Raw genomic sequence first — 19271 nt, forward strand, 5'->3', positions numbered from 1 at the left:
TTAAGTGTATATTATAGGCCTTCCTTCTTACGCCCATGTTCCTATGAACAAAGACTTCAGGGGTGGGAAAGGCTCCCTAATTAGCAGCTGCTAGATTCTCCTTTTTCACTCTTGTGCCTTGAGCAAAAGGACTATGAGTCAAATCGGAGCCAGACCACCACTCCAGCCCCAGTCATCTGGAACATTTGTCCACAGGATGGCCTGAGAGGGTCACATGTCAATCTCAGACTCCTGCCTCAGCTCCTTAAAGCACATGGGAGCTGTTAGAGATAGTTTATGCAACTCTTCCTTGCTATCACAAGCCTGGGGAAACTCTAGGTGACCCTGTAACCATGCTCCCCTAGATCGAGAGACTGGGCATGGGGAGCCCTTCCCTAACAGAAGACTGCTAAGAGTGTGCTTAGAGACAGGTATGTGATCGGGAAAATTTTGCTGTGGTTGGTTTAAACACGCCTTCCTGGGCTGCATAGGCAGGCACTTCAGACCCTCTTTGCAAATCAGTCAGAAGACACGGCCCTCCCCAGGGCTGCCATAGCAGGTCCAGTGGAAGTCTTCCTTGCTGGTCTTGTCTTTCTTCTCTGTTCCTAGCAGTGGGGGGTTGAGACAGTAACATGAGTTAAGAAGCAGGGCACTGAACAGGGAGTGACAGCGGTCCCCTTCACTTATTAAAAAATGTAGTTTGGGGTTGGGGATTTAGCTCAGTGGTAGAGCGCTTGCCTAGCAAGCACAAGGCCCTGAGTTCGATCCTCAGCTCCAAAAAAAAAAAAAAAAAAAAAAAAAGAATGTAGTATTTCTGCTCTCTGAGGATTATGTGCCATCTGTTGAATGGCTACACAAGCTTTTCAAATGTTTGGGAAAGGCAAAACAACATATATGTCCTTAGATAAAGAACAACCAACAGTGAAAAACTGAGTAGAGCTGGGCCACCACTCATGGATTTCATTCTGAAGCCCACTGTGACAATAACATAAGGCAGGACTTCTAGGGATATACATCATATGTGTTGCTGTCCCTTTGACATGCATGTGCATTTCCCTCCGATGATCTTCTCCTGACAGAAGAAAGTACCACGGACAGGGTGTGTCTAAGTCCTGAATACTGGAAGCCTAGTATCTGCAGGGAAATCAGCAGGGCTGACTCCTTCTAAGGCAGCTCTGACAATAGCCTATTGCTTCTCATTTCCCAGGGTTCACTGGCCATCTTGCTGATCTTTGCCCTCACCTCCACACTAGGTTCTTGCCATGGGTTTGTGTATCTAAATTTTACTGAAATTTCACTCTGATTAGATCTTGCTTAATTAATTCTGCCATGATCCCTTTTCTAAATAAGACTATATTGCAGGTGCTCCTGTTTGAGGGAGGCATTGTTAATGCCTAATGCCCATCTCTACCCTTAAGCTCTGGCAACGATTAGGGGGGTTCTTCATCTGTGGAACTTCCACTTCAAGAATGCTGCATGAATGAAATTCTACAGCAATGCTTTCAGTTACTAGCTTTACTCATGAAAACATTTCTTCAAAAGTTCATACATGTGTATCAGAAGTTCATCTCTTGCTCTCACTGAGAAATATAACCAGTATCTTGAGCATTTTATAATATGTTACACTCTGTTAAACATCTCCTGCCAAAAGACACCTTGACAATTGCAAATGAAGTGGATGTGCCACTTCTGTGCTGTTGGGTACAGGTTTTCGTTTGAACATAAATATTTGTCTGGAGAGAGATTTCTGAATTGTGTAGTTCTGGTAGGCTTAGCTCTGTAAGAATTTAGAAAATTATTTTCCATAATAATGATACAATTTAACATTTCTAACAGGTTATGAGTGATCTATTTCCCCCAGCCTTGACTAGCATTTGCTCTTTTAACATTCCATTTGTTTGTTTTTAAGCAGTAACAATTTTGATAGGTGTGCCATCAGATCTTGCTGTGACTTCAGCTTGGCTAGATGTTCAATTTTATATACCTGCCTGTTTGTTTTCTAGAAGTACATGCTCTTCAGAGAAATATCTCATGTCTTTTGTCCATTTTCTGTCTACATTATGTGGATTTTCTAACCTTTGAGAGTCCTCTCCACGTTCTAGACATGAGTCCTTTTTTAGACATGACATTTATAAATATTATCTCTTCAGTCTATCTCTGTTGATTCTATTGACATGGGCTTCCTCACAACCCAGGGTTCAAATGTTAATGAAGTCTAATTTATCATCATTTCCCTCTTAGAATCATGCCTTTGGTTTCATAATTCTGTCCTAAATCTTGAAATTTTCTTTTTGTCCTAAATCTTTATTATTCTGCAGCCTTGTATTTTATGTTTAATTATATGTTATATAATTTCTATACAGTCTCTGAGTTAAAGATTTGCTTGGTGCTGGTGGCATTTTCTTATTTGCTGCATATGGGCATCCAAATGTTTTTAGTACCACTCCTGTAGGTGAGTTTTTCCTTAAGGTGTCCTAGATGCCAGGTTAGTCTTCATTGTCAACGTGACAGGATTAAGTTACTGGGAACAAGCTGCTGGATATGCCTGTGAGGTCAGTTCCAGAGAGGGTTGACATGGAAAGGTGTCATGTGCTTGTATCCCAGATTGTGCAAAACAAAGAAGCAAGTAGAGCTCCAGCATTCATCTCTCTTGGGTTCCTGATCCCATGTGTCATGTGACTAGCCCCCTCACTACCCTGCCACCCATTCCCCTGCCATGATGGATTGCATTCTCAAACCATGAGCTAACATAGACCTCTCCTTCCTTCCTTCCTTCCTTCCTTCCTTCCTTCCTTCCTTCCTTCCTTCCTTCCTCCCTCCCTCCCTCCCTCCCTCCCTCCCTCCCTTCCTCCCTCCCTTCTTTGTTTCTCTCAAGTACTTTTTCACATCAATGAGTAAATACAATGCACCAGACAGCTCATCTTCCATGTTAGGAGACTCTGACACTATCTAAATCTCTTATTTTTCAAGGTGTTGGGTGGGTTGGCTTTACACTTACCTTGTGCCTTGCTTGTTTTTATTGTTTGCAGTTCTAGTGTGAGTTTTGTTTTCTGGGTTGTTGTGGTTTTACTTTGGTCGTCTTAGTTTATGAGTGCCACTGGGGCTCTACTGGTTGGTGTTGATGCTACCTGAGAGAGTGAGAGGAATTCACTAAGGCCCAACCACTGAGTACAGGAGACAGTAGAGTAGCTGCAACCAGGTGAAGATACAACTGGTATTGTATTTTAAGGTTGCTTTTTATTAACATAGGTTGATGTAATGATTATATTTTACTCTATTAGTGTGTGTGTGTGTGTGTGAGAGAGAGAGAGAGAGACAGAGACAGAGACAGAGACAGAGAGAGAGAATGAATGTGTGTGTGATGTGCATGGGAGTTCAAATGTGTGGGGGCACATGTTTTATGTGTACACATGGACATATATGAGCACGCATTCTGAGGCCCAAAGGTAACATTGGGTATCTACCTTGACTATTCTCTTGCTGAACCCAGAGTTTGCCAACTCCAACTTGTCTACTTAGACAGCATGTCCCAGGGATGCCCTGTCTCTGCCTCCCAAGTGCTGTGATTACAGGTGGCTCCTATGTCTGCCCAGCATTTATGTGTGTTTTGGGGGGCAGGGGGACGGGTTTCTCTGTGTAGCTTTGTGCCTTTCCTGGATCTTGCTCTGTAGACCAGGCTGGCCTCAAACTCACAGAGATCCTCCTGGTTCTGCCTCCCACGTGCTGAGATTAAAGGCGTGTGCCACCACCGCCCAGCTGGTTACTTTTAATTATTAAGTTGACACCATCTAAAATCCCTGGGAAGAGAGTTTCCATGGAGGACTGTCTTGATTAGTTTGCCTATAGGTATGACTGTGGGAATTAGTTTGATTAGTTAATTGAGGTGGGAAGACCTGCCCACTGTGGGTGGCACCATTCTCTAGACAGGAATCCTGAACTGTATAAGACTGAACAAAGTAAGCTGAGTGCAAGAGGAACATGCATGCTTTCTGGCTCTCTGTCTTTGAGCTTGGATGTGGTATAACTGGCTGTTCCAGGCTCCTATGAGTTCCCCAAAACACTGTACTGTGACCTGAACTGTGGGCTAAAATAAATTCTCTCCCACCTAATTTGCTTCTCCCAGGGTGTATTGTTACAGCAACAGATGCAAAACAAGACAACGCACATGATAGGGACCTAACTCTGGTCTTCACACTTGTATGCTTTATCCACTGAGCCATCTCCTCAACCTCTCTATTACTTGTAGGTAAACTCTGAGTAACATCGACTTTGATACTTTAATAGCCCTCATAATAGAATATGAGAACCTACAAATCTAACACTGACATTCTTAGCACATCTGGTGAGTTTGCTTAGATGGTATCTTTCTTGCAGTTCCACTTCCAGGAAAAAGATTTTGATGGAAATTATGGTTTAAGGGGAGAAGAGTCCTGCTTTTGAGTCTATTAACTCAGCTGAGGAATTTGAATTATGAGTACAAAGTTTGTCCTTTCCAAACTGCTCTAAAATGAGTTTATAGTTTTAATTATGAATAACTCAATTTTAGGAGCATGTGAAAATTCAGTATAAATATTATCTCTAGGCCTCCCTCCAATTTGTTAGCTAAAGATATAAGCTCTAACTTCCCACCATCATAAAGCACAGAACACAAGGATGACCACTGTGTCACGGCAGGCCCCTCTCATCAGCTAGCCTTGACAAATCCACCACCTTAGCTTGTAAGGTCTCTCCTCAGCCTGCACTTCTCCGTGATCCCCTGGAATAGCCCAGTTTTGCATCTCATAGCTTGCAGAAGTCTTGGCTATAGAGTAGACTATGCTGCCAACCCTGGCTATGGCACTTATAATACAGGTTACCTTATATACAATATACAACTAACTACTTCAGAATTAGTACCCATGGCATCCTCCAAAAATGAGTGCTAAAGATATGGGGGTGTGAAAGACCCTATGGATGGGGTTAGTTGGGAAAAGCAGGACATTGGAGACAGGCCTTTGAAGGAGAAAATGAAATCTTGCCCTTCCTATCTCTCTTCCTGTTTCCTGGTAGCCATGGTGACCACCACATATTTCTACCACCATGACATTCTATCTCACCTAAGCCCTGCACCCTCTCACTGTCCTGGCTTCCTGGCTATCATAGAGTAGCAGCCTCTTCCACCACACACTTCTATTACTACCATATCCTGCCTCACCTCAGATCCAAACTGTGGAACCACCTGGCCTGGGATAGAAACTCTCAAAACTTGTAGTCCATTACATCACTTATGGCAGGTATTTGTCAGCAGGGAATGTGAACACACACGGTGCCTCCAATTGCTCATCCATCCATCTACCAGGAGTGAAGTCCATAGGATAAATGTGATAGAATGCTGTTAGGACAGAGTAAGACATACAGGCATCTCCAGATCACATCTGACACCTGGGCACCTTCAGTGCTGCCTTGTTCAATTTTCTCTAGGGGTTCCTCTCTTTCTTTCCTACTAGAACACTGTAAGCTACACCATGGCTGAGTGTATTCAATACCAGTTAGGAAAGGCCATGTTTGTCCTGTGTATAGTCACAAACACTTCCCTAATCTAGAATCCAGAACCTTCTATCCATCTCAGAAAACAAAAGGGAAGACAATTAAAAACCATTGTTTATCAAGACTACCCTGCCATTCACAGAAATGATTTCAAAGTATATTTGTCTATCACATTGCACATAACAGAACATAGGTGAATTTTATATGTAAATCACATCTCAGTAAGTCTAACAAAAATGTCTCATCTATGTTCAAAGAATTGTGGGAAAGAAATCCCTCAGAGATGAGATTTTTTTTTTTAATTGGGGGAAATTTCCCTTCCTGATACTCTTAGCTCTTCTCAATTCCTCAACTCTGAAGGGAAGCCAAACCATTAATCATCAATTAGTTATGACTTAGTAAGTAGTGATATTTTGATAATGCAGTCAGACGAAGAGGGCAAAAATAATTATTCTACATCCCCAAATTGTTCGTAGCCTGAGATTGTAAAACCATCTGTGTTTGCAGCTCCAGTTCACAGCTACACCTACTTTTACAGGGTAACCATGACCCCCTATCAATAAAACAAATACTGACGCCTCCCAGGGGTGGAGGAGAGATAAGATGTTGTTTCTAGAATAAAGAAGTGACTTAGCCAAGTCCACGAAGATGGGGAATCCCACAGTCAAGTTTTGGGTTCTATTGCTCCAATGTAACTAAATGCCATGTTTTATTGATTTGTGGGACTACCAGACACAGTGATCGTATTTTTAGGACTTTTTTTGGCAATATTTCCCTCCAGGACCTAGCACTATAATTTGTTATTATAAAATAGGATTCTGTTGGTCCAAGTCTGGCTCTCATGTTGTCATCCTGCAGTGGATGCCATATTGTTATCACAGTCTGGTCTTACAAGAACAGATGGAGAGAAAACACTGGGTGCCCCTCCTCTGCCCCTGCTGTCCCAGTCCACATGAGCTATGCTGCAGCCATAGGGAAAGGAAAAAGTAGCAGTTGGCCTCTAAACCACCTGATTGACATATGGTCCAGAGGGATCATCCATTTCATAATGTCTTGGTTAGGGTTTCTATTGCTGTGAAGAGACACCATGACCACAGCAACTCTTACAAGAAAAAATATTTAGTTGAGGTGGCTCACTTAAAGTTTCAGAGGTTCAGTCCATTATCATCTTTATGAGAAGCATGGTGGCATTCAGGCAGATATGGTACTGGAGTAGTAGCTAAGAGTCCTACATCTTGCAGGCAACAGTAAGTCAACTGTCACACTGAATGGTATCCTAAGCATAGGAAACCTCAAAGCCTGCCCCCACAGTGACACACATTCTCCAATAAGGCCATACCCACTCCAACAAAGCCATTAGTCCCCCATAGTCTATCACAGTCTCAAAAATATTTAAAAGCCCAAAGTTCAAAGTCTTTTCTGAGATTCATGCAACTCTTAACTGTAATCCCCTATAAAATAAAAGAAAAAAAAATCAGATTACACACTTCCAACATATAATGGCCAAGGGTACATTGCCATTCCAAAATGTAGAGAAGGGAGCATAGTGAGGAAATACTGGACCAAATGAAGATTAAAAACCAGCTAGGCAACCTCAAAACTCTGCACTTCCATGTCTGATGTCAAAACACTCTCCAGATCTCCAACCCCTTCAGCTTTGCCAACAGCAAAACACTTCTCTTTCTTGGGCTGTTTTTGCACCCTGTTAACAGCTCTCCTTAACAAGTAGCCCAGGACTCTGACATCTCTAGCACCTTGGGTTCTCCAAGGCAATCCAGGCTTCAACTTCACAGCTTCACTCAATGGCCTTTCTACCAGGCCTCCATTCAGGGATATCTGACACATTCCTGGCCTCAGTGGCTTTATGCACAGAAGAAAATTCCATAATCCACTTCTATCCTTAACTCTAAAGCCAGAAACATGTGGTTAAAGCTGCCAAGATCTGCTGCCTACTGGGGCTGGAACATGGTCCCCTTGTTCAATTACATTTTCACCAGCTTTCTGTCCTTTACTGCCTAAGTTTGTCTGTCCTGAAACTTGTTCTATAGACCAGACAGGCCTCAAACTCAGATATCTGCCAACTTTTTTGCCTTCCCAGGGCTGGGATTAAAGGTGAGCACTACCACACCCAACTCTAAGTTTTTCTTTAGTTCTTGTTCATAACTTGGAAACTTAGCTGGGTGGAATCTTGCCCTGAGGTCACCACTCCCTTTATTCCATTTTTAAATCCATTTATCTCCTTGAACACAGGATTTAGCCCCAGTCCACTTCTTGGTGACCCTTTTCCCAATCTGTAAATTTTGTATCTTTATTTGCTCAGTTTGCTCCTTTTCATTATAAATCTTCACTAGAATTACCACCAATAACCACACAACAGTATATACTATGTGGTTGATATATTGTGTACCCTAATAAACTTATCTGGGGGGTCAGAGAACAGAACAGTCACTATATTAAGCATAGGTTTAGGGAGTGGTAGCACACATCCTTAATCCTAGTATTCTGAGATCTTTGTGAGTTCAGGGCCACACTGGAAACAGCCAGGCATGATGACACACACCTTTAATCCCAGAACTTGAGATCTCAAGTCTTGCTTGGGAAAGACACAGGCCTCTAATCCCAAGAAGTGATGGTAGAAAACAGAAAGGTATATGAGGCATGAGGACCAAGAACTAGAGGCTTTTTAAACATTTTAGTTTTTAAGCTTTTAGGCTTTTAGCAGCACTTCAGCTGAGATCCATTCAGATGAGAACTTAGAGGCTTCCAGTTTGAGAAAACAGGATCAGCTGAGAAGTTGGTGAGGTGAGGTTAGCTGTGGCGTGTTCTGTCTTTCTGATCTTTCAGCGTTCACCCCAATATCTGGCTCCATGTTTTCTTTATTTAAGAAGACATTTTAAGATTCATGTTACAATATTAGGCTATTTGGGGATTTCCTCTGCCAATGGAATTAATCCAAAATTCTTCCCTTTAGCTTCAGGCAGATAAGGCCACTCTCTTCACCAAAATATCACAAGAATGATCTCTGGGCAACATGCTAAAATTCCTCTGAAACTTCTTGAGTAAGCATCCCACAGTTCATCAAATCACACTTGGCACCACTGTCTTCCAAGCTCCTGCTAGTATGGCCCATTAAACAGCACTTAAAATGTTCAACTGCTTTTCTAATCCATAATCTCCATATCTATACTATTTCAAGTAAAAAAAATGGTCAGGCCTAACACAGCAATGCCCCAGTCCCTGGTACCAACTTCTATCTTAGATAGGGTTTCTATTGTTGTAAAGACAAACCATGTCCATAGCAACTCTTATAAAGAAAAATATTTAATCAGGATGGCTTGCTTATAGTTTTAGAGGTTCAGTCCATTATCATCACAACAGAGAGCATGGCAGTGTACAGACAGATGTGGTGTAGCAGTAGTGGCTAAGAGTCCTGCAACTTGCAGCAACAAGAAGTCAATTGTCATATCAGGCAGGATCCTGAGCATAGGAAACTTCAAAGCCCACCTGTGGTGGGTATTGTGTTCCCTGAAATACTGTGTGTTCCCCGAAATAAACATATCTGGGGTCAGAGAACAGACAGCCACTAGAACAGAGCCAGAAATGGTGGCTAGAAAATGGGAAGAGTAAACCATAACAGAAGTTGGGCGGTGGTGGTACACACCTTTAATCCCAGCACTTGGGAGGCAGAGCTAGCCAGATCTCTGAGTTCAAGGCCACTTTAGAAACAGCTAAGCATGGTGACCCATGCCTTTAATCCCAGGGAGTGGGGGCAGAAAGAAAAAGGTATATAAGGCATGAGGACCAGGAACTAAAGAGGAAAAAGCATGTAGTTAGTTAAGCTTTGGAGCAACACAGTTCAGCTGAGATTCATGTGGAGGAGGACTCAGAAGCTTCCAGCCTGAGGAAACAGGATCACCTGAGGAACTAGCATGGTGAGATAGCTGTGGCTTGTTCTGCTTCTCTGATCTTCCAGCATTCACCCCAATAACTGGCCTCAGGTTTGATTTTATTAATAAGAACGCTTTAAGATTCATGTTAAATCTGGCGCCCAACGTTCGTGGTAGGAATTCATGAAATAGCCTCTTGCCTGTGGCCTTGTGAGCCCTAGGTCAGGCCTGGGCTACACTGGGCCGGCTCTGGTGGCACATGCCGGTAGGATTTACTGAAGAAGGCAGAGGCAGGTAGATCCTGAGTTGAGGCCAGCCTAGGAGAAGCTTGGGCCGGGACAGAGACACAAACAGTGTCAGTGGGACCATGGAGGCAGTGGCTGCTGCTCCGAGTTGCAGGCTGCTTCTCATCGTGTTGGTGACTGCGGTGATGCTGCTACCTGGAACAAAGGGTTTACCACTGCTTGTTCAGAGAGGAATTGCCAGGACCATCGTGTTACAAGAAATCATCAACAAAGGTCAGTTTGGAAACGTTTGGCAAGACAAATGCTGGGGAGAAATTGCTGTGAAGATCTTCTCTTCTAGGGAAGAACGTTCATGGTCCCGAAAGGCAGACATTTATCAGACTGTGATTGCTCCAAACCACAGAGGAGACACACACACACACACACACACACACACACACACACACACACACACACACACAAAAAAAAAAAAAAAAAAAAAAAAAACTAAAGGGAACCATGATCATGCCTAACAGTGACTTTGAAATCTTCAAAAGGATGATGGGACTCCACAATGATGATGCCACGTGGACTATGGTAAAGCCATTAGTGCCATGGAAAGATCAACTTTGGATTACAAACTGTTTAGGACAATTTCGAGATGACTGGCTGAGATGATACAGCCTGACAGACTACTTGAACAAGGACTTGAAACAAGCCCTGAACTTTATCATTATGCAGCGGCGGGACAAATGATACAGGACTTGACAATTAACCCCAAAATTTTCTTTTCAGGATCCCCTAAAGATGGAAGTAATTTTAAGAAAACAACGCCCACATCCCAAAAAGGTGGGATGGGAAGTTTTTGGTCAGTTAATGAGTTTTGAATATTGTCATTGTTTATGATGATTGGTTACAAGTTGTTAATTGTTAATGGTCAGGGAAAAAGCTGAACATGAAGATTAGATTCAGAGGTTTTGTTAAAAAAAAAGAAAAGGAAAAAGAGAAAATAGATATGAGGTAGATCATTGAATCTACCCTGAGAAAAAAGATAAAGAAATAATAGGATAAGTGGGTAGATCACTGAATCTACTCTAAAAAGAAAAAGGAGAAGATATAAAAATGACAAAAGGTAGACTACTGAATCTATTATGAAAAGAAAAGATAGGATAAGTAATGAAAAATTTTTATCTGAATCTATCAAATGTTACTGGACTGGACATTATTATAGATAATGGAGTTTTTCACCTGAATCTGTCAAATGTTAATGGACTAGACATCATTAATGTAATCTTGACTGTGTATATTGTATATACTTATTGGATATGGTTTTTCTTGTATTAGTTATAACCTTTTTTTTAATTTTAGACAAAAACAGGGGAAATGAGTGGGTATTGTGTTCCCTGAAATATTGTGTGTTCCCCGAAATAAACATATCTGGGGTCAGAGAACAGACAGCCACTAGAACAGAGCCAGAAATGGTGGCTAGAAAATGGGAAGAGTAAACCATAACAGAAGTTGGGCGGTGGTGGTACACACCTTTAATCCCAGCACTTGGGAGGCAGAGCTAGCCAGATCTCTGAGTTCAAGGCCACTTTAGAAACAGCTAAGCATGGTGACCCATGCCTTTAATCCCAGGGAGTGGGGGCAGAAAGAAAAAGGTATATAAGGCATGAGGACCAGGAACTAAAGAGGAAAAAGCATGTAGTTAGTTAAGCTTTGGAGCAACACAGTTCAGCTGAGATTCATGTGGAGGAGGACTCAGAAGCTTCCAGCCTGAGGAAACAGGATCACCTGAGGAACTAGCATGGTGAGATAGCTGTGGCTTGTTCTGCTTCTCTGATCTTCCAGCATTCACCCCAATAACTGGCCTCAGGTTTGATTTTATTAATAAGACTCTTTAAGATTCCTACTACACCCACCCCCATTGTGACACACTTCCTCCAACAAGGCCATATTCACTCCAACAAAGCCATGCCTTCTAATAGTGCTTCCTATTCGATTATGGGGGCCAATTACATCCAAACTACCACACATAACCATCATCACGTAGGATGAGCACCAGCCAGAGACCTTTCCTACTTTACCTGGAGGAGTTAGGCCACTTTAGAAACACATTTCTCTACTCATTCCATTTCTGGATCACAGATAATGAGTTGCCTCTTGAAATTAAAGAATGAATTGGTATTTTCTATACACAAGGGAGACAGCAAGAGGTTCTTAGAACTTTGGGAAATAAGAGGAATGAAATTAAATAGTAATAGATGGGGTTTTCATCCACAGGAGTGGCCCAGAGAGTTTTGCAAATGGGAAACCAAGGACACATGGGAATAATCAAGTTCCTTCAATCATTGAGCTTTGGAGTCAGTCTCAAGAGGCAGTAATACAACATACAAGCCAAGAATGTGTGGCCTCCTTATACTAGCTTGCTAGGGGTGCTGCAGTTAAGTGCCCCAGTCTGGATCACTCCTGACAAAAATGCATCTTATCAGGATTCTGGAGACTAAAAGTCTAAAACAGGGGACAGCAAGGTTTCTTCTCAGGCCCATCTTCTTAGTTAAATACAATCATCTTCCCTCACATCTTCTCATGCTCTTCCCTCTGACCTAGTCAGGATCTAAATGTACTCTAGAGCCACCCTAATGACACCTTAGAAACCTTATCTCCAACCCTTGTCACATTCTGAAAGACTAGAGGTTAGTACTTCAACATATAAAATGGAGGGTATGGGGCTGGGCGGTGGTGGCGCATGCCTTTAATCCCAGCACTCGGGAAGCAGAGCCAGGCAGATCTCTGTGAGTTCGAGGCCAGCCTGGGCTACCAAGTGAGTTCCAGGAAAGGCACAAAGCTACACAGAGAAACCCTGTCTCAAAAAACCAAAGAAAAAAAAAAATGAAGGGTATGATAAGAGGCAGCACACTGCCTCACCTGATCTCCTGTGTGGGATGGATAAGGATCAGGCTCTGTCACTCCCAGATCAATTTCCATCCTTCATCCTTTATTGCATGTAGAGGAAAATCACATTCTACATGATGCATTGTCAGCTGCCTCTAGGTAAGCAGGAACTCTAACAAAAGACCAAATGGGAGAAGGAAGGAGAAGCTGGTGGGTCTTTGAGTCTTGGCATTCCTCTCTTCATTGTCCTTGCACCTACTAAAAAGCTCCTCTTTTTTATTTAATTAATATTATTTTATTTATTTTATGACTGCAGTTTCCCCTCCCATTCCCAGCCCCTGCCTCCTATTTACCCCCTCTCCATCTACTCCTCCTACATCTCAATTCAAAAAGGGGCAGGCTTCTCATGGGCTTGAACAAACATGGCACATCAAGTTGAGGTAGGACTGAGCTTCTTCCCTTGCCTCAAGGCTGGGCAAGGTAATCCAGCATGGGGAACAGGTTCCCAAAAGCCAGGTAAGTACAGAGACAGGTCCTGATACCACTGCTAGGAGTCTTACAAACAGATCAAGCTACACAACTGTCACACACATGCTGAGGGCCTAGGGCAGTCCCATGCAGACTTCATAACTGTTGGTACAGAGTCTATGAGCTCATGTCAGCTGTCTCTGACATGTCTCCATCATGACCTTGGCCTTCCCCCACCCTGACCCCTGTGGCTCATACAATCCCTCTTCCCTTTCTTCAACAGGACTCCCAGAGCTCAGCCCAGTGCTTGAATGTGGATCTCTGTATCTGCTTCCATCAGTTACTGGATAAAGGCTCTTTGATGACAATTAGTCACCAATCTGATTACAGTAGGTGGCCAGTCAGGCACCCTATCCAAAAATTATTTCTAAAAATTTTAACTGGGGCCATCTTTGTGGATTCCTGGGGATTTCTTTGGCACCATGTTTCTCCTTTACTCCAAAGTGCACCCTCCATCAAGATATCTCTTTCATTACTCTCCCCTTCCATTCCACCCCCAACCCACCTCCCATACCCATCCTTCCCAACCCACTTCCTCAAGTTCCCATACCCCCATCCCTCCACTCTTGCCCCCAGTTTACCCAGGAGATCTCTTCTATTTCCCTTTGCCAGAGAAATCCATGCATCCCTCTTTGGGCCCTCCTTGTTATCTAGCCTCTCTGGAGCTGTGGATTGGGGGTTAGTTATCCTATATTTTACTCCTAATATTCACTTATGAGTGAATATATACTATGTTTATCTTTCTGGATCTGAGTTACCTCACTAAGGATGATTTTTTTTCTAGTTCTATCCATTTCTGTGCAAATTTCATGAGGTCATTGTTTTTACAGCTGAGTAATACTCCATTGTGTATATGTACCACATTTTTCTTATCCATTCTTTGATTGAGGAGCATCTAGGTTTTTTCCACATTCTGGCTATTACAAATAATGCTGCTATGAACATAGTTGAGTAAGTGTCCTTGTGGTATGATTGACCATCCTTTGGGTATATGCCCAAGATTGGTATAGGGCTTGATTGATTCCCAATTTTCTGAGAAAGTAGCTGTAGATGTTTGCCATCTCAATCTAGAAAAAAAAAATCATCCTGAGTGAGGTAACCCAGACTCAGAAGGACAAACATGGTATGTACTCACTCATAGTAGGATACTAGATGTAAAACAAAGATGACTAGACTGCTACACAACTCCAGGGAGGCTACCTAGAAAACAGGACCCTAGGAAAGACACAGGAATCACCCAATGACAGAGAAATGGATGAGATCTACATGAACAACCTGGACGACAGTGGGAGTAATGAAGGGCAAGGATCGAGGGAAAGAAAGCTTAGGGGAGCAGGAAAACCCAGCTGGATCAAGAACAGAAAGGGAGAACAAGGAATAACAGACCATGATAAATGAAGACCACATGAGAACAGGAATAGGCAGAGTGCTCGAGAGGTCCCCAGAAATCCACAATGTTACATCCTCTGTAGACTGCTGGCAATGGTCGAGAGAAAGCCTGATCTGACCTGGTCTGGTGATCAGATGGCCAAACACCCTAATAGTCATGCTGGAATTCTCATCCAATAACTGATGGAAGTGGATGCAGAGATTCTCAGCCAGGCCCCAGGTGGAGCTCCAGGAGTCCAATTGTCGAGAAAGAGAAGGGACTGTAAGAGTGTGAATTGTTGAGACCAAGATTGGAAAAGCACAGGGACAAATAGCCAAATGAATGGAAGCACATGAATTATGAACCAAAGGCTTTGGAGCCCCAGCTGGAGCAGGCCCTCTGGATAAGTGAGACAATTGAATAGCTTGAACTGTTTGGGAGGCCCCCAGGCTGTGGGACCCGGACCTATCCTTAGTGCATGAGCTGACTGTTTGAAACCTTGGGCTTACACAGGGACACTTTGCTCAGCCTGGAAGGAGGTGACAGGACCTGCCTGTACTGAATCCACCAGGTTTAAATGAATCCCCAGGGGAGTCTGGCCCTGGAGGAGATGGGGATGGAGGGGAGGGGCTGGGGGGAAGGTGGGGGCGGGGACAGGAGGGAGGAGGGCAGGGGAATCCATGGCTGATGTATAAAATTAAAACACAAATATGATAAATAACAAAGAAAAAGAAGTTTGCCATCTCACCAGCAGTGGAGGAGTGTTACCCTTGTTCCACATCCACTCCAACATAAGCTGCCATCAGTATTTTTGATCTTAGCCATTCTAACAGGTGTAAGATGGTATCTTAGACTTGCTTTGATTTGTATTTCCCTGATGACTAAGGATGTTGAACAATTCTCTAAGTGTATTTCTCTTAATTCTCTGTTTAAATCTGTACCCCATTTTTAATTGGATTATTTGGTATTTTGATGTCTACTTTCTTGAGTTCTTTATATATTTTGGAGATAGATTACTTATTCTATAGGCTGACATTTTGTCTTATTGACAGTGTCCTTTGCCTTACAGAAGTTTTTCGTTTTTAGGAGGTCCTATTTATTAATTGTTGCTTTCAGTGTCTGTGCTATTGGCATTATATCCAGGAAGTAGTCTCCTATGCAAATGTGTTCAAGGCTACTTCCCACTTAGAAAGCTCCTCTTACATGTTCCCATTGCTGGGAGATACTCATAGATTCTGGATCCCACTGACTTACCCCTTCTTCTTTCTTCCCACACCTAAAGTTAGAACAGTTTTCAGTATCATTTGCTTATCTTCTCAACTCTATATTACATGGATAACCAATCCTACTAACCTCTCCCTTTGTGAAAGACTAATAATATCTTCAGCTTAGATTCCAAACACTGTGTCTCCAATATGAGATAGATGTTTCTAGTAGAAGGCACAAATGAAAAACAAAAAGTCTTCTGGCTACAGTCTTAAAACACAAGAGAACCTACTATGTGGCATAAAATAAGGAAAAAGATTCATAGATCTCCTATTCCCCTAATTTTAGGGTCCATTACTAGGTCAGGAGCTAGATTGACAAATGTTTCAGATTCTTCAGCTACATGATCCCCAAACACACCACTAGCAGCCAACTGTAACAAGAACTTTAAGTCATGTGGGCCTTCAACATATATCCTTCCTGGCCCCTTCTACGGCCCCAGGGAGGAACTCCAGCTGTGCATTTACATTGCCACATATTTCTTTTGTAAAATTTTTAAGGAAGTATTTTTACACTGTTTTTATTAAAGAGCCTTTCAAGTTTGAATAACCTTGAAGATGAGAATTGTTATATCTGTGCTGTAATGATTCCAGAACAGGTAAAAAGGCTCAACCCTCAGAGGAGATACTGGCATTTTATTGATGGTTTCAATCTGTTCTCTGCATTCTGGGAATCCTGGACAATGCTAAGCATGGATTGGAATCGTCACCTAGACAGTCATTGTGTGCATGTGTGTGGGCACATGCGTGTGTATGCACATGTGTATGCACTCACTTGCCTACATGTATGTAAATAGATGTTGCCATTCCTCAGGTGTCATCTATCTTGTTTTCTTGAGCCAAGGTCTTCATTGGGCTGGCACTCACCACACAGACAAAACCACTGAGCCCCAGAGGTCCATGTATCTCTGCCAGCCAGCACTGGGATTACTGGCATGTGCCACAATGAACCTATTTTTTTCTTTTAATTTTATGTTGTTCTGGGAGCTCTAACTCAGGCCTTTGCTTGTAAGGCAAATACTTTACCAATGGAGCTATCATCCTGACTAGCCACAGTAATTCTTCCCTCAATGTTTCATGTTACTCTATGCAGCTAACCAAAGCTATGAGGTCAGACAGTCCCAATTATAAAACCTAGTCCCTGAGCTCTACTATAGAGCCAAAATTATAAATTAAAAAAAAACCAGCTTGGTTTGGCATAAAAACTGACATGTGGACCAATGGAATCAAATTGAAGATCCTGATATTAATCCACACACCTATAAACACCTATTTTTTTTACAAAGAAGCCAAAACTACATAATGGAAAAAAAGAAAGCATCTTCAACAAATGGTGCCTGCATAACTGGATATCAACATGCAGAAGATTGCAAATAGATCCATATCTATCTCCATCCACAAAACTTGAGTCCAAGTGGATGAAAAACCTCAACATAAATCTAGCTACACTGAACTTGATAGAGGAGAAAGTAGGAAGTAGCCTAGAAAGCACTGGCACAGGAGACCACTTCCTAAATATAACATCTGTAGCACAGACACTGAGAGCAACAATTAATAAATGCAACCACCTAAAAATGAGAAGCTTCTTCAAATGTGGCCATGGTAGTTGTAGCCTGCTTGGCCAAACGGGAGGCTGAACCAGCTCGCCAGGACTTGAGCAGCCAAGACAAAGCTGGTTAAGGAAAGGTGTCAGAAAAAGTCCTTTCAAGATAGTCTTGAAGACATTAAGAAGAGAATGAAAGAGAAAAGGAACAAAAACTTGGCAGAGATCGGCAAACGCAAGTCCTTTATTGTTGTACATGCCAAGTACCCACTAACACTTATACACTGCTGAAAAATTACCAAGATAACAACAGGTTGTTAGTTTTGGCTTTGGAAAATGAAAAATCCAAAGTGAGAGAAGCCCAAGATATCATCCTACAGCTGAGAAGAGAATGTTACTACCTTGCATGTCAGCTATATACTGTGAAATAGAAGCTAACTTCCCAACAAAGTGAAGAAACTGATCAGAACCAGAAAGGATGTCCCTCAGAAGTGGTCTCCAGTAGTGACAACACCATCAGAGACTTGTCTGTGAAGACCTTACAGCAAATTGTTCTTGAAGAAAATGACTGGCTATTCCAAACCAAAGAACCAAGTCCTACTGTTTCTCCAGACACACTGGGGAGTGAATTTGATTTAGGTAAAGTCGAGTCTACTGATGATGTCTTACCTAGAACTGTGTCTTTCCATTGACACTTAAAGAAAGATTTTAGTAATGTAAGTTGCTCCACTGCTTTGGAGGATTGTGAAGCCAGTCATTGGGTGGGACAGTCTTTGGAAGTTAGAAGAAGTGGGTATAGAGACCCAACTGTAACTCTGCACAAACTTGAAAATGTAGAACAAAATGTTTGTCTGTGGAACAAGGACCAAATTAACTTGTCCCCTAGACTGACATGCCCAGAAAAGAATGCTAAAACAACAGAAGTCACTTTACCATCTAAACCTGAACAAATGAAAAGTACACATAAATACGCACAAAAAAGAAGAGCCAACAGAGATGCAAATCAAAACCCTCTTTGAGGTGTAAGGGCAACAAAAGCAAAGATAAGCAGACTTTACACCCCACAAAACTGAATGGGTCTATTGGTTCCAGTGACACTTATGATTTTAATCTCGAAGACTGTGTTCACCTGTCCCCTTTCCGACAAAAAAAATGAGCGATGGTTGCAGTGGAGAAATCAACAGCAGGGACTTGGAAGAGAGTGCTTTCGAACTGAGTGCCTCTGAGGATGAGTCTGATGACCTCTGCCTGCCTCCTTACAAGCACTTTCAAGACCACACCAGAGAGTCAGACAGAGTCACCAGGCCTCAGCCTAGAAGAGGACTCCAGTACATGGATGAAAAAGATAGAGAGAAGGTGCCACCAACCAGAACTCCTACCAGTATACCACCCAAGAATCAAGAGTCACCTGGTCATAGCCTAAAGGATGTCACCAATATCCTGCTGCACCCTGTAGTGAAAATCAGGAAACTTTTTCTGTCTCCAAAAAGGAATGAAGACACCCCAGCAGTGCCTCTGCCTAAGCGCAGGTGCACCACCATCACAAATTATAAAGAGCCAACCCTCGTTTTGAAACTAAAAAGAGGGGACCCTTTCACAGACTTGTGTTTCTTGAATTCTCCTATTTTCAAGTAGAAAAAGGATATAAGACATCCTAAAAGAAGTACAAAGCAAACACAGTAACTCCTTTTGTTGGATGCTGTCGAAGATGATCCTTCTCTTTTGCCCAATAGACTCTGTGAGACAGTGTGCAGTGGGTAGAACCATCCCTTATCAGGATGTCCCGTGGATCTATACTTTGTAATTGTGTGAATTGCTACCAACATCTAAAATTTCTCTGTCATCTTTACTTTTTTCCTTAAGCAGGGAATTACAGAGTTGAAAAGAAAAAAAAAATGAGAAGCTTCTGCAAAGGACACAGAAATTAGACAAAACAACAGCCTACAGAATGGGAGAAGATCTTCACCAACCTCACATCTGATAGAGGGCTTATCTCCAAAACATATAAAGAACTCAAGAAACTATACATCAAAATACCAAACAATCCAATTTTTA

General features: G+C 42.4%; 1 non-coding gene and 1 pseudogene across 1 annotated transcript; both read left to right on the top strand.

Annotated features, from left to right (window-relative positions):
• The first annotated feature begins 678 nt into the window (after positions 1–678).
• On the top strand, positions 679–759 carry Trnaa-agc. Its single transcript has one exon. It is a non-coding gene; the product is annotated as a tRNA-Ala (tRNA).
• Positions 760–12648: 11889 nt separating this feature from the next.
• LOC118578406 lies at positions 12649–18899 on the top strand (annotated as a pseudogene).
• The last annotated feature ends 372 nt before the right edge of the window (positions 18900–19271 follow it).

This window comes from Onychomys torridus, chromosome 1 (genome assembly GCF_903995425.1).
Source record: "Onychomys torridus chromosome 1, mOncTor1.1, whole genome shotgun sequence".
Taxonomy (NCBI): domain Eukaryota; kingdom Metazoa; phylum Chordata; class Mammalia; order Rodentia; family Cricetidae; genus Onychomys; species Onychomys torridus.